At 44.7% G+C, this 15,915-nt stretch overlaps 1 non-coding gene across 1 annotated transcript; it reads right to left on the bottom strand.

Annotated features, from left to right (window-relative positions):
• Positions 1-2,342: 2,342 nt before the first annotated feature.
• TRNAN-AUU (transfer RNA asparagine (anticodon AUU)) lies at positions 2,343-2,416 on the bottom strand. Its single transcript has one exon. It is a non-coding gene; the product is annotated as a tRNA-Asn (tRNA).
• Between the last annotated feature and the right edge of the window lie 13,499 nt (positions 2,417-15,915).

The raw sequence follows: 15,915 nt of genomic DNA, 5'->3' as shown, positions 1-15,915 counted from the left end.
CCCAGCCTGTGACATGGCAATTAGGAGCTGATTGGCTGGTACTTTATCACCATGCAAATTATCATTTCACCAGGTTTAATAAATCGGCTGCTTACTCATTTATGTACGAGTAGTTAGAAGTAGAAGAACTCTAACAGAAACCACTAAGCTCATCTACAGCCACACCACACTGTATATGCCCAATATCACCTGATTTTAGGCCTGGTTTGTTCTTGGATGTGAGACCACCTGGGAATACCAGGTGCTGTAGGTAGTTTTATACTACCAACACCGTTCTCTTGATGCATTCCATTTTGAAACATTGGGGCAGATCTATTAAGCCTGGTGAACTGATAAACTGCAAGGTGATAAAGTACCAGCCAGTCAGCTCCTAACTGTCATTTTTCAAACCCAGCCTGTGACATGGCAATTAGGAGCGGATTGGCTGGTACTTTATCACCATGCAAATTATCATTTCACCAGGTTTAATAAATCGGCGGCTTACTCATTTATGTACGAGTAGTTAGAAGTAGAAGAACTCTAACAGAAACCACTAAGCTCATCTACAGCCACACCACACTGTATATGCCTCTTCTTACATTCCGCTGCACTTATTGTGGGGTAGCCGCAATCCCTTCTGCTGTACGGTTCCACATTACATTGTTTCTTGTCACTTCCTGTTGATGCAGTAAGGAAACATCCAGGAATTACAGCAGCTTAGTTTTTTTTTTTTTTAACTGGGGCAATTTAGCTAGATCACAGGGCAATTTAGCTCCTTTGGTCCTTTTTTAGGACCAGTAAATCAGACAGTTGAGCAAACTGAAAAACAGCTAACAGGAAATTTCCACTTAAATGGTATTTTCTAATCTTATCTGACCATGACTAAGAATAAAGGATACACAAGATAAACTCTTAGAGCCATGGACCTTATCCATGTTTAAGCTCCATCAAATCTGTAATCAATAGCACTACATGCTCCCACTTTACCACTGTACTATATACTCTACCTGTGTTTTTAAGGTAAAAACACCATTTAACCCCAGTGACACTTGAATTAAAGCAGCAGCCTCTGGAATAGCATTCCTTAGCATTAATCCCAGGAAATCTGCAATCTTCACGCTCTTTGATAGCCATGCTACATTGCTGTTTACTTGGATGGAGCAGAGAGCACAACATCAGGACATAGGAAATATTACAATGCATGATAAGAAAGGTGTGAGCTCTACAGCAAGGCCTCTAACCCTTTGCCAGTGCCAAATACATAGGGCTTAACTCAGATCTGATCACAGCAGCAAATTTATTAGCTAAAACCATGTACACTGCAGGGGGGGGGGGGGGTGTATAATATGTGCAGAGAGAGTTAGATTTTGGTGCGGTGTGTTCAAACTGAAATCTAAATTGCAGTGTAAAAACAAAACAGCCAGTATTTACCCTGCACACAAACAATATAACCCACCTAAATCTCTCTGCAAATGTTATATCTGCCCCCCCCCCCCCCCATCCCTGCAGTGCACATGGTTTTGCCCACTAGCTAACAAATTTGCTGCATCTGGGAATTACAGCAGCTTAATATTTCTTTTTACAGAAGGTTCAGCAAATTAAATTATTTAGTGAAATACTGTAATCATAACAGTTACAGGGATATTGTAGGTAGATTTATTGTCAGTGGATAAATGTAAAAATTAAACCCTTAGGCATAGTTCCAAAATGCTGTCATTGCAATCCAGATTTTAAGGATATCATGCTTGAGCACAGGTGACTTAATTAGAACTTCGGTCAATGTGAATTAACCATTGGACTCAACCATGGTTATCCTTAAAACCCAGGGGTCTATTTAAGATCGATCTTAATCGATGTTGGGCTTCCAGGTTGAAAAAAACACACACATTTGTTTTCACATTAAACAGACTTCCACATGAGAAAGCAGCAAGGATGCAGTGGCGTTAATGTTTCCTGGTGTCAACTTGTATTATTTCAGTAGACATTGAAATGAGGCTGCATCTTGCTGCCTTTCCAATGAAGCAAGTTTAATTTAGTAATAGGTGAAAAACCATCCTTACAAAGGTGTTAATCAGAGACTTGGCTTTGTGGACACTTTTCAGAGAACAAATTTGTTAGCATAAAAATAAAGCCAGAAAATGAAGAGCTGTTTAATCACTCGATTGGATTTTTCTGCCAGCATATTTTTTTTCTCTGCAACCCACTGCTAAATTGTGCTTCCTAGCTGTTTTTTATAAAATCACTGAATCAAATCTAACTCTGATTACATCAGAGAAGGCCATGTACCCTACACCATAAGAGGAGGTTTGAAATTTTGACTTGTCTACTTAAATATCACCAAAATCTGATCACAAGGTTAATTACGTCCCTGGGTGGGATTGAACCACCAACCTTTTGGTTAATAGCCAAACACACTAACCGATTGCGCCACAGAGACACTTTGCAAAAGTCCATACTGACAAAGGCTAATAAGCATTCATCTAAAACGTTTCCTAGAAAAACTTTAAAAAGTCAATAATCTGGAGAGTTTTTGTAAGATGTTTCTTCCATCAACCAACGAAGAAACACATTGGTACTTTCCCATGATGAGTGAGTGCTTCAGGATCTCTTGCACTTACATGTGCAGCAGAGTACTGCAATGGAAGCATGCTGGGCCCATAACCCAGAGGTAGGCAGATTGAAACTATCCTCTGCTATATGCATTTTTTTTGTTAATTAAAGTAATCCAAAACTGGGATTGATATTTTGTCTCTTTTATTTTTACTTAAAGTACAATAACTTTTACCATTTTAATTTGTTTTAATAGTATATTGACAGTATTATTTTCTTTCAAAAATCCACTTCATTTTCTTTACCCTATTATTAAAATGGTAATTGAAGAAGAGGAATTGTTGCTTTGACTGCAGCATTCCCGGGGTTAACTGGTGTTTCTTCAAGTCACAAGGTATGGAGCTGCTGTATAGTTACTCGCAAGTCAGTAGTTGTATGATGCTCACACCTGTTAAGCTGGATACACACAGAATGCCCTACACAGGGGGTGAAATGAGCGCCACCCCCACCCCCCGTACGTTCAGCACACATCACGCTGTGCTGAGCGGGGGGAGAGATGTGTGCTGAGCAGTTCGCTCAGCACACATCTCTCCCCAAAATCGGGCCGTGAATACGGACCTTTAAACTGGATCCACACTTAGATTATCTGTCCAATTTTTTTTTCTAGTTGAAACAAAATTATGCTAATATGTGGCAGCAAATTACAATTGACCATTTGTTCACAAACACTGGAAAACATCCAAAAATGGTCATTTAGATAAATTGGTTAAATCCATTTCATTTAGCTAATTTATCCAAACTACCTTTATTGTATCTTTGTGGGTGAATGATGTGTGGGTCAGTGTTGAGGGTGGTGGAGGAGATGGTTAATAGGCACAGCAGGGTGTGGACAGTCAAATAGTGTGCTTAGAGGTTCAGAGTCATTGTATGAGACTCTGGCAACAGTGACTTGATGAGTCTGGTGTCCATAGGGTGGGACGCATTAACCTTTTTATGCTATTGAAATAGTTCTCCTCCTGACCGACGCAGTTCCTTGCTCCGAGGTTGGTGTATTGTCCTGTTGCAGCGCCTCTCCACTGTGGTCACAGTGAGCTGTGTGGTGTTGCTGGCGCATGCCAATCTCCCCCCAACCTCCCTCTTGCATTTCAGACCTACGTACGCATGATGGGATCTTGTATGATATGCGCGTGTGCTGTAGAGATGAAAGTGGGGGTGAGGAGGCAGATCGTGAGATGGGGAAACTTTGTGGACTGTTAGCGAAGGGGAGCACTGGGCAATCTGAGTTGCAAAGAGGGCAGCAGAAGAGGTTATTGCATGTGCACTGGTGACAGGTCCATCCTTGGTGGCCAGCCTCAGTGGCAAAGGGGTACATGAGCTAGTGTCCCTTGGCCAGCCATGTACCATGGCCACCTCCCTACCTCCTATATATTCTCCCTGATCTGTCACTTTGTTACGGTCTGCTGCTGGCACTGGTGTATCGTCCTGCAGTTGCCGTCTCCGCCCATTGCTGTGACTTCCCCCAGAGTTAGCCACACAGAGTGACAGATCTGGGAAAATATATAGGAGATCATTACTTTCACTTGCAGCCTACCTTATTTTTTGCAGCCTAGCATGCTCCTGACCCCTTCTCTCACTAATACTTATACAACATTCATGAACTCATCTTAAGGTTTCTTTATTATTCAGTCACACTGTCTTGGATCCAAACCATTTCCTGTGGCATTGCAGTCAAACAATTGAGCTATTTACCCTTGCATAGAAAGGTATAATCTAAGCTAGAGAATTATATTTGGAGCTCACCTTGTACTTTGTGAAGAAATAATCAGCTTTGTGGCTGAGCAGATATATGGAGTGTGTGGCTGCACACTGCATTGATATGCTGAGTTGCAATGCTAATAATTTTTTTTTTTGCAAAGTACCAATAGCTTCATTGTGAAGGTGGAAAGAAGGGTGTTACGGCATGGAATGTACAAACTGCGAGACCCTGCTGGTAGCGCCTTTGTCTGTTTAGTAGGAAGGGCACGTAACAGCCGGGGGGCAATGGAGGAAGCCCCTTTAGGGCTGGAGCCCGGCGGCAACTGACTCCGTTGTCTCTGGCAGTTCCGCCCCTGGACTAGAGGAATGGTCAAGAACATGGCAACATTTAATGCCAAAAAATGCAAAATCATACACGTCTCAAAAATGCAAAGGCTAACTATAATATTAAGGGCATTATAATGGCAAGAGGAAAGCTATCTAAGTATTACTATTTCAGGTAAGCAATGTAACAAAGCAATAGGAAAGGCAAGTCAGATGCTTGTTTGCATAGGTTAAAGAACCAGTAGCAGAAAAAAGTAATACAGGTTGAGTATCCCATATCCAAATATTCCGAAATACGGAATATTCCGAAATACGGACTTTTTTGAGTGAGACTGAGATAGTGAAACCTTTGTGTTTTGATGGCTCAGTGTACACAAACTTTGTTTAATACTCAAAGTTATTAAAAATATTGTATTAAATGAACTTCAGACTGTGTGTATAAGGTGTATATGAAACATAAATGAATTCTGTGAATGTACACACACTTTGTTTAATGCACAAAGTTATAAAAAATATTGGCTAAAATGACCTTCAGGCTGTGTGTATAAGGTGTATATGAAACATAAATGCCTTCTGTGCTTAGATTTAGGTCCCATCACCATAATATCTCGTTATGGTATGCAATTATTCCAAAATACAGAAAAATCCGATATCCAAAATTCCTCTGGTCCCAAGCATTTTGGATAAGGGATACTCAACCTGTAATGCCACTGTATAGGTCCTTGGTACAGCCACATTTAGAATCCTGTGTTCAGTTCCAGAAGCCATATCTCCAGAAGGCTGTAAATACATTAGGGCAACTAAAATTGTGCATGGCCTACATCACAAAACTTACCTGGAAATACTAAAAAATGTTGATGTGTATAGTTTGGAGAAGGGAAGAGGGAACATACAGTAATAGAAACATTTAAATATATAGAGAGGAATGTAATAGGGTGTGAGAATCAGAAAGTGAGAGATTTTGTGTTTTTTCCTGTTGTTTTTTTTTTTTTTTTGTTTGATTGTTTGTTTTTAAAGTGGCAATCCTTTACATGGCAAAACCAGGTTGATATTTGCCATGTAAAGGATTGCCACCGTGGGCATGTGTAGAAGGGGCACTGCTACTGTTGGCATTATGTGTGTAAGCTGCACTGATATGGTGGTTATGTGTATAAAGGGCACTGCGACTGTGGGTATTATTATTATTATTATTACATGCGGTGTAATGACAATAAGATAGTGCTACTGTGTGGCGTATTTTGATTTGGGGTGCTATTGTGTGGCCATGCCCCTTCCTTGTGATACCACACCTTCTTTTTTTAAGGAGCGCACTGTCCCTTTATTAAGTATTGGAGAGAGGGCCCAAATTAATAGTTTGCAGGGAGGCGCCAAACACCCTAGCACTGGCCCTTTGGTAGGGGACAGGATTTGCTTCTGCTTGTGCACATATGTTATGATTGCCAGCCAACAGCACTGGTTTTGCCTATAACACTAACTATAAATATTTTGAATTGGTCCTGGACCACCAATCCAAGGCACCCCTGCAAGTGTCCTGAGGCACCCCAGGGTGCAGTTTGAGAACCACTGGTCTAGTGAGTACCCAGGATAATTATTGTAGCTGGTCTGCGGGTAACAGCTCTCAGATCCACTTCTAGAAAAAAATGCAGCAATGTAATTTGAGTGACAAACTGCAGAGATGAACCCTTTCTGTGACTGCTGCACAGGGATCACACAAACTCTATTCATAGGGCTGACTTCACTTAGGGGAGATGTTCTCACCCCGCAAAGAAGTGCGAGTATATACCGCACTTACGGTACCATTGGATTTACAGATATTTTCTTGCAATACACTATGGGGGTCATTCTGAGTTGATTGCTCGCTAGCAGTTTTTAGCAGCCATGCAAACGCATTGTCGCTGCCCACTGGAGAGTGTATATTCACTTTGGAGAAGTGCGAACACTTGAGCAGCAGAGCGCCTGCAAAATCGTTTCAAAATAAGACCAGCACTGTAGTTACACTTCGTGTGCGTTGATTCTAACAACCGAGGGACGGCTTTTGATGTCACACACCCATCCAGCGAATGCCCAGCCACGTCTGCATTTCTTCTGCCACGCCTGCATTTTTCCAAGCACTCCCTGAAAACGGTCAGTTGCCACCCAGAAATGCCCTCTTTCTGTCAATCTCCTTGTGGCCTGTTCTGTGATTGGAATAATCGCTAGAACTAGTGCAAAACCACAATGGACTTTGTACCCGTACGATGCGCATGCACATTACGGAGCATGCGCATGCACAGATTAGCCATTTTTTTTCAACTGATTGCTACGCAGCGAACAACGGCAGCATGCGATCAACTCGGAATGACCCCCTATATACATAGAAACATGGATTTTTTACTGCAGGAATTATGGTTAGTTTAGGGGTATCGGTTAGGGTCAACAGAGGTGTAGCTAGGGGTCCAAGCGCCCCTGGCAAAGTAAGGGACTGGCGCCCCCCCTTTCGATAAAGCATTGCAGTCCATTGGCGGTTACCATGTTGGAGCCACAGCAACTGACCCCCTCCCCCACACGCTGCCCTACATCATCGGCTGGGATTCACTGTTGGTGTGAAGCCACTGGGAACAGTCTGGTAGCATTAGCAGCAGTCTGTGTCATAGATAGGGAAGGCAGAAGGTTAACTAGCTAATAGCAGTCTGTTGGCAGCAGAGGCTGGGCGGGGGGCTGAGAATGAGCCAACGCTGATCAATGTCCAGTCTGCTTAGACAAAAATATTTTGTGATCAGGGCTGGTTCTAGACCAAAGGAGCCAATGGCAAAAATTTCCTTTGGCACCCCCCCCCCCCACACACACATACACACACACCAAAAAAGAACATATCCCAGTTTAACATAACGCTATGTGGTGCAAGGTGTGGAGCTGGTTACTTGTATCAGACCTCTGACATTTGCCTTTTCACCCATATTGCATACTTTTTCTTGCAGGTTGTGTCTTAATTCAAGAAGTGTTCTAAGTACTTCAGCTTAGTATCTTTACTGACCCCTCTTTACCCCACACTACATAACTGACCCCTCTATACCCTACACTACATCACTGACCTTTCTATAACCATCACTGCATTACTGACCCCTCTATACAGTACACTGACCTCTATATACCTGCTAGTACATCCCTGATGCCTATATTCTAGAGATGAGCGGGTTCGGTTTCTTTGAATCCGAACCCGCACCAACTTCACTTTTTTTTTCACGGGTCCGAGCGACTCGGATCTTCCCGCCTTGCTCGGTTAACCCGAGCGCGCCCGAACGTCATCATGACGCTGTCGGATTCTCGCGAGACTCGGATTCTATATAAGGAGCCGCGCGTCGCCGCCATTTTCACACGTGCATTGAGATTGATAGGGAGAGGACGTGGCTGGCGTCCTCTCCATTTAGATTAGATTTAGAAGAGAGAGAGAGAGAGAGAGATTGCTGTGATACTGTAGATTAGAAGAGAGTGCAGAGTGCAGACAGAGTTTAGTGACTGACGACCACAGTGACCAGTGACCACCAGAGACAGTGCAGTTGTTTGTTTTATTTAATATATCCGTTCTCTGCCTGAAAAAAATGATACACAGTCACACAGTGACTCAGTCTGTGTGCACTGCTCAGCCCAGTGTGCTGCACATCAATGTATTGTATATAAAGCTTATAATTGTGGGGGAGACTGGGGAGCACTGCAGGTTGTTATAGCAGGAGCCAGGAGTACATGATAAATAATATTATATTAAAATTAAACAGTGCACACTTTTGCTGCAGGAGTGCCACTGCCAGTGTGACTAGTGGTGACCAGTGCCTGACCACCAGTATATTAGTAGTATTGTATACTATCTCTTTATCAACCAGTCTATATTAGCAGCAGACACAGTACAGTGCGGTAGTTCACGGCTGTGGCTACCTCTGTGTCGGCACTCGGCAGGCAGTCCGTCCATCCATAATTGTATTATATACCACCTAACCGTGGTTTTTTTTTTCTTTCTTTATACCGTCGTCATAGTCATACTAGTTGTTACGAGTATACTACTATCTCTTTATCAACCAGTGTACAGTGCGGTAGTTCACGGCTGTGGCTACCTCTGTGTCGGAACTCGGCAGGCAGTCCGTCCATCCATAATTGTATTATAATATATACCACCTAACCGTGGTTTTTTTTTCGTTCTTTATACCGTCGTCATACTAGTTGTTACGAGTATACTACTATCTCTTTATCAACCAGTGTACAGTGCGGTAGTTCACGGCTGTGGCTACCTCTGTGTCGGAACTCGGCAGGCAGTCCGTCCATCCATAATTGTATTATAATATATACCACCTAACCGTGGTTTTTTTTTCGTTCTTTATACCGTCGTCATACTAGTTGTTACGAGTATACTACTATCTCTTTATCAACCAGTGTACAGTGCGGTAGTTCACGGCTGTGGCTACCTCTGTGTCGGCACTCGGCAGGCAGTCCGTCCAACCATAATTGTATTATATACCACCTAACCGTGGTTTTTTTTTCATTCTTTATACCGTCGTCATACTAGTTGTTACGAGTATACTACTATCTCTTTATCAACCAGTGTACAGTGCGGTAGTTCACGGCTGTGGCTACCTCTGTGTCGGCACTCGGCAGGCAGTCCGTCCAACCATAATTGTATTATATACCACCTAACCGTGGTTTTTTTTTCATTCTTTATACCGTCGTCATACTAGTTGTTACGAGTATACTACTATCTCTTTATCAACCAGTGTACAGTGCGGTAGTTCACGGCTGTGGCTACCTCTGTGTCGGCACTCGGCAGCCCGTCCATAATTGTATATACCAGTGACCTAACCGTGGTTTTTTTTTCTTTCTTTATACATACATACTAGTTACGAGTATACTATCTCTTTATCAACCAGTCTATATATTAGCAGCAGACACAGTACAGTGCGGTAGTTCACGGCTGTGGCTACCTCTGTGTCGGCACTCCGCAGCCTGTCCATAATTGTATATACCAGTGACCTAACCGTGGTTTTTTTTTCTTTCTTTATACATACATACTAGTTACGAGTATACTATCTCTTTATCAACCAGTCTATATATTAGCAGCAGACACAGTACAGTGCGGTAGTTCACGGCTGTGGCTACCTCTGTGTCGGCACTCGGCAGCCCGTCCATAATTGTATATACCAGTGACCTAACCGTGGTTTTTTTTTCTTTCTTTATACATACATACTAGTTACGAGTATACTATCTCTTTATCAACCAGTCTATATATTAGCAGCAGACACAGTACAGTGCGGTAGTTCACGGCTGTGGCTACCTCTGTGTCGGCACTCGGCAGCCCGTCCATAATTGTATATACCAGTGACCTAACCGTGGTTTTTTTTTCTTTCTTTATACATACATACTAGTTACGAGTATACTATCTCTTTATCAACCAGTCTATATATTAGCAGCAGACACAGTACAGTGCGGTAGTTCACGGCTGTGGCTACCTCTGTGTCGGCACTCGGCAGCCCGTCCATAATTGTATATACCACCTAACCGTGGTTTTTTTTTCTTTCTTTATACATACATACTAGTTACGAGTATACTATCTCTTTATCAACCAGTCTATATATTAGCAGCAGACACAGTACAGTGCGGTAGTTCACGGCTGTGGCTACCTCTGTGTCGGCACTCGGCAGCCCGTCCATAATTGTATATACCAGTGACCTAACCGTGTTTTTTTTTTCTTTCTTTATACATACATACTAGTTACGAGTATACTATCTCTTTATCAACCAGTCTATATATTAGCAGCAGACACAGTACAGTGCGGTAGTTCACGGCTGTGGCTACCTCTGTGTCGGCACTCGGCAGCCCGTCCATAATTGTATATACCACCTAACCGTGTTTTTTTTTTCTTTCTTTATACATACATACTAGTTACGAGTATACTATCTCTTTATCAACCAGTCTATATATTAGCAGCAGACACAGTACAGTGCGGTAGTTCACGGCTGTGGCTACCTCTGTGTCGGCACTCGGCAGCCCGTCCATAATTGTATATACCAGTGACCTAACCGTGGTTTTTTTTTCTTTCTTTATACATACATACTAGTTACGAGTATACTATCTCTTTATCAACCAGTCTATATATTAGCAGCAGACACAGTACAGTGCGGTAGTTCACGGCTGTGGCTACCTCTGTGTCGGCACTCGGCAGCCCGTCCATAATTGTATACTAGTATCCAATCCATCCATCTGCATTGTTTACCTGAGGTGCCTTTTAGTTGTGCCTATTAAAATATGGAGAACAAAAATGTTGAGGTTCCAAAATTAGGGAAAGATCAAGATCCACTTCCACCTCGTGCTGAAGCTGCTGCCACTAGTCATGGCCGAGACGATGAAATGCCAGCAACGTCGTCTGCCAAGGCCGATGCCCAATGGCATAGTACAGAGCATGTCAAAACCAAAACACCAAATGTCAGTAAAAAAAGGACTCCAAAACCTAAAATAAAATTGTCGGAGGAGAAGCGTAAACTTGCCAATATGCCATTTACCACACGGAGTGGCAAGGAACGGCTGAGGCCCTGGCCTATGTTCATGGCTAGTGGTTCAGCTTCACATGAGGATGGAAGCACTCAGCCTCTCGCTAGAAAACTGAAAAGACTCAAGCTGGCAAAAGCACCGCAAAGAACTGTGCGTTCTTTGAAATCCCAAATCCTCAAGGAGAGTCCAATTGTGTCGGTTGCGATGCCTGACCTTCCCAACACTGGACGTGAAGAGCATGCGCCTTCCACCATTTGCACGCCCCCTGCAAGTGCTGGAAGGAGCACCCGCAGTCCAGTTCCTGATAGTCAGATTGAAGATGTCAGTGTTGAAGTACACCAGGATGAGGAGGATATGGGTGTTGCTGGCGCTGGGGAGGAAATTGACCAGGAGGATTCTGATGGTGAGGTGGTTTGTTTAAGTCAGGCACCCGGGGAGACACCTGTTGTCCGTGGGAGGAATATGGCCGTTGACATGCCAGGTGAAAATACCAAAAAAATCAGCTCTTCGGTGTGGAGGTATTTCACCAGAAATGCGGACAACAGGTGTCAAGCCGTGTGTTCCCTTTGTCAAGCTGTAATAAGTAGGGGTAAGGACGTTAACCACCTCGGAACATCCTCCCTTATACGTCACCTGCAGCGCATTCATAATAAGTCAGTGACAAGTTCAAAAACTTTGGGTGACAGCGGAAGCAGTCCACTGACCAGTAAATCCCTTCCTCTTGTAACCAAGCTCACGCAAACCACCCCACCAACTCCCTCAGTGTCAATTTCCTCCTTCCCCAGGAATGCCAATAGTCCTGCAGGCCATGTCACTGGCAAGTCTGACGAGTCCTCTCCTGCCTGGGATTCCTCCGATGCATCCTTGCGTGTAACGCCTACTGCTGCTGGCGCTGCTGTTGTTGCCGCTGGGAGTCGATGGTCATCCCAGAGGGGAAGTCGTAAGCCCACTTGTACTACTTCCAGTAAGCAATTGAATGTTCATCAGTCCTTTGCGAGGAAGATGAAATATCACAGCAGTCATCCTACTGCAAAGCGGATAACTGAGTCATTGACAACTATGTTGGTGTTAGACGTGCGTCCGGTATCCGCCGTTAGTTCACAGGGAACTAGACAATTTATTGAGGCAGTGTGCCCCCGTTACCAAATACCATCTAGGTTCCACTTCTCTAGGCAGGCGATACCGAGAATGTACACGGACGTCAGAAAAAGACTCACCAGTCTCCTAAAAAATGCAGTTGTACCCAATGTCCACTTAACCACGGACATGTGGACAAGTGGAGCAGGGCAGGGTCAGGACTATATGACTGTGACAGCCCACTGGGTAGATGTATGGACTCCCGCCGCAAGAACAGCAGCGGCGGCACCAGTAGCAGCATCTCGCAAACGCCAACTCTTTCCTAGGCAGGCTACGCTTTGTATCACCGCTTTCCAGAATACGCACACAGCTGAAAACCTCTTACGGCAACTGAGGAAGATCATCGCGGAATGGCTTACCCCAATTGGACTCTCCTGTGGATTTGTGGCATCGGACAACGCCAGCAATATTGTGTGTGCATTAAATATGGGCAAATTCCAGCACGTCCCATGTTTTGCACATACCTTGAATTTGGTGGTGCAGAATTTTTTTAAAAACGACAGGGGCGTGCAAGAGATGCTGTCGGTGGCCAGAAAAATTGCGGGACACTTTCGGCGTACAGGCACCACGTACAGAAGACTGGAGCACCACCAAAAACTACTGAACCTGCCCTGCCATCATCTGAAGCAAGAAGTGGTAACGAGGTGGAATTCAACCCTCTATATGCTTCAGAGGTTGGAGGAGCAGCAAAAGGCCATTCAAGCCTATACAATTGAGCACGATATAGGAGATGGAATGCACCTGTCTCAAGTGCAGTGGAGAATGATTTCAATGTTGTGCAAGGTTCTGATGCCCTTTGAACTTGCCACACGTGAAGTCAGTTCAGACACTGCCAGCCTGAGTCAGGTCATTCCCCTCATCAGGCTTTTGCAGAAGAAGCTGGAGGCATTGAAGAAGGAGCTAAAAGGGAGCGATTCCGCTAGGCATGTGGGACTTGTGGATGCAGCCCTTAATTCGCTTAACAAGGATTCACGGGTGGTCAATCTGTTGAAATCAGAGCACTACATTTTGGCCACCGTGCTCGATCCTAGATTTAAAGCCTACCTTGGATCTCTCTTTCCGGCAGACACAGGTCTGCTGGGGTTGAAAGACCTGCTGGTGACAAAATTGTCAAGTCAAGCGGAACGCGACCTGTCAACATCTCCTCCTTCACATTCTCCCGCAACTGGGGGTGCGAGGAAAAGGCTCAGAATTCCGAGCCCACCCGCTGGCGGTGATGCAGGGCAGTCTGGAGCGACTGCTGATGCTGACATCTGGTCCGGACTGAAGGACCTGACAACGATTACGGACATGTCGTCTACTGTCACTGCATATGAATCTCTCAACATTGATAGAATGGTGGAGGATTATATGAGTGACCGCATCCAAGTAGGCACGTCACACAGTCCGTACTTATACTGGCAGGAAAAAGAGGCAATTTGGAGGCCCTTGCACAAACTGGCTTTATTCTACCTAAGTTGCCCTCCCACAAGTGTGTACTCCGAAAGAGTGTTTAGTGCCGCCGCTCACCTTGTCAGCAATCGGCGTACGAGGTTACATCCAGAAAATGTGGAGAAGATGATGTTCATTAAAATGAATTATAATCAATTCCTCCGCGGAGACATTGACCAGCAGCAATTGCCTCCACAAAGTACACAGGGAGCTGAGATGGTGGATTCCAGTGGGGACGAATTGATAATCTGTGAGGAGGGGGATGTACACGGTGATATATCGGAGGGTGAAGATGAGGTGGACATCTTGCCTCTGTAGAGCCAGTTTGTGCAAGGAGAGATTAATTGCTTCTTTTTTGGGGGGGGTCCAAACCAACCCGTCATATCAGTCACAGTCGTGTGGCAGACCCTGTCACTGAAATGATGGGTTGGTTAAAGTGTGCATGTCCTGTTTTGTTTATACAACATAAGGGTGGGTGGGAGGGCCCAAGGATAATTCCATCTTGCACCTCTTTTTTCTTTTCTTTTTCTTTGCATCATGTGCTGATTGGGGAGGGTTTTTTGGAAGGGACATCCTGCGTGACACTGCAGTGCCACTCCTAAATGGGCCCGGTGTTTGTGTCGGCCACTAGGGTCGCTAATCTTACTCACACAGTCAGCTACCTCATTGCGCCTCTTTTTTCTTTGCGTCATGTGCTGTTTGGGGAGGGTTTTTTGGAAGGGACATCCTGCGTGACACTGCAGTGCCACTCCTAGATGGGCCCGGTGTTTGTGTCGGCCACTAGGGTCGCTAATCTTACTCACACAGCTACCTCATTGCGCCTCTTTTTTTCTTTGCGTCATGTGCTGTTTGGGGAGGGTTTTTTGGAAGGGACATCCTGCGTGACACTGCAGTGCCACTCCTAGATGGGCCCGGTGTTTGTGTCGGCCACTAGGGTCGCTAATCTTACTCACACAGTCAGCTACCTCATTGCGCCTCTTTTTTTCTTTGCGTCATGTGCTGTTTGGGGAGGGTTTTTTGGAAGGGACATCCTGCGTGACACTGCAGTGCCACTCCTAGATGGGCCCGGTGTTTGTGTCGGCCACTAGGGTCGCTAATCTTACTCACACAGTCAGCTACCTCATTGCGCCTCTTTTTTTCTTTGCGTCATGTGCTGTTTGGGGAGGGTTTTTTGGAAGGGCCATCCTGCGTGACACTGCAGTGCCACTCCTAGATGGGCCCGGTGTTTGTGTCGGCCACTAGGGTCGCTAATCTTACTCACACAGCTACCTCATTGCGCCTCTTTTTTTCTTTGCGTCATGTGCTGTTTGGGGAGGGTTTTTTGGAAGGGACATCCTGCGTGACACTGCAGTGCCACTCCTAGATGGGCCCGGTGTTTGTGTCGGCCACTAGGGTCGCTTATCTTACTCACACAGCGACCTCGGTGCAAATTTTAGGACTAAAAATAATATTGTGAGGTGTGAGGTATTCAGAATAGACTGAAAATGAGTGTAAATTATGGTTTTTGAGGTTAATAATACTTTGGGATCAAAATGACCCCCAAATTCTATGATTTAAGCTGTTTTTTAGTGTTTTTGGAAAAAAACACCCGAATCCAAAACACACCCGAATCCGACAAAAATAATTCGGTGAGGTTTTGCCAAAACGCGTTCGAACCCAAAACACGGCCGCGGAACCGAACCCAAAACCAAAACACAAAACCCGAAAAATTTCAGGCGCTCATCTCTACTATATTCCCTAAGCTAAATCCCTGATGCCTCTATTCCCTACGCTACATCCCTGACGCCTCTATTCCCTATGCTACATCCCTGACGCCTCTATACCCTACGCTACATCCCTGATGCCTCTATTCCCTACGCTACATTCCTGATGCCTCTATAACCTACGCTACATCCCTGACGCCTCTATACCCTACGCTACATCCCTGACGCCTCTATACAGTACAATGCATTACTGATCCCTCTAGACCATACATCCTCATTACATCAGAGAGATAGTGAAACACTGGAAAAAATAAGGATAAAGTGGACTACAGAAACTGATGCTCTAAACAAAGGAGAGAGAGAGAAAAGCACAAGGGAAAGTGGGCAATCGGAACACCATAGAGAGAGGAGAGATAGAAATGCCTGAAAAAGTAAAGGGGGTTGGGTATGGCATCCGGCGCTCGGGATTCCAGCAGTCACATGATACCTAATCCTAACCCTCTGGGGGGGTGGCGGATAGGGCTAA

This window comes from Pseudophryne corroboree, unplaced genomic scaffold (genome assembly GCF_028390025.1).
Source record: "Pseudophryne corroboree isolate aPseCor3 unplaced genomic scaffold, aPseCor3.hap2 scaffold_503, whole genome shotgun sequence".
NCBI classification, from domain to species: Eukaryota; Metazoa; Chordata; class Amphibia; order Anura; family Myobatrachidae; genus Pseudophryne; species Pseudophryne corroboree.
This window is presented reverse-complemented; position numbering and strand designations above follow the sequence as displayed.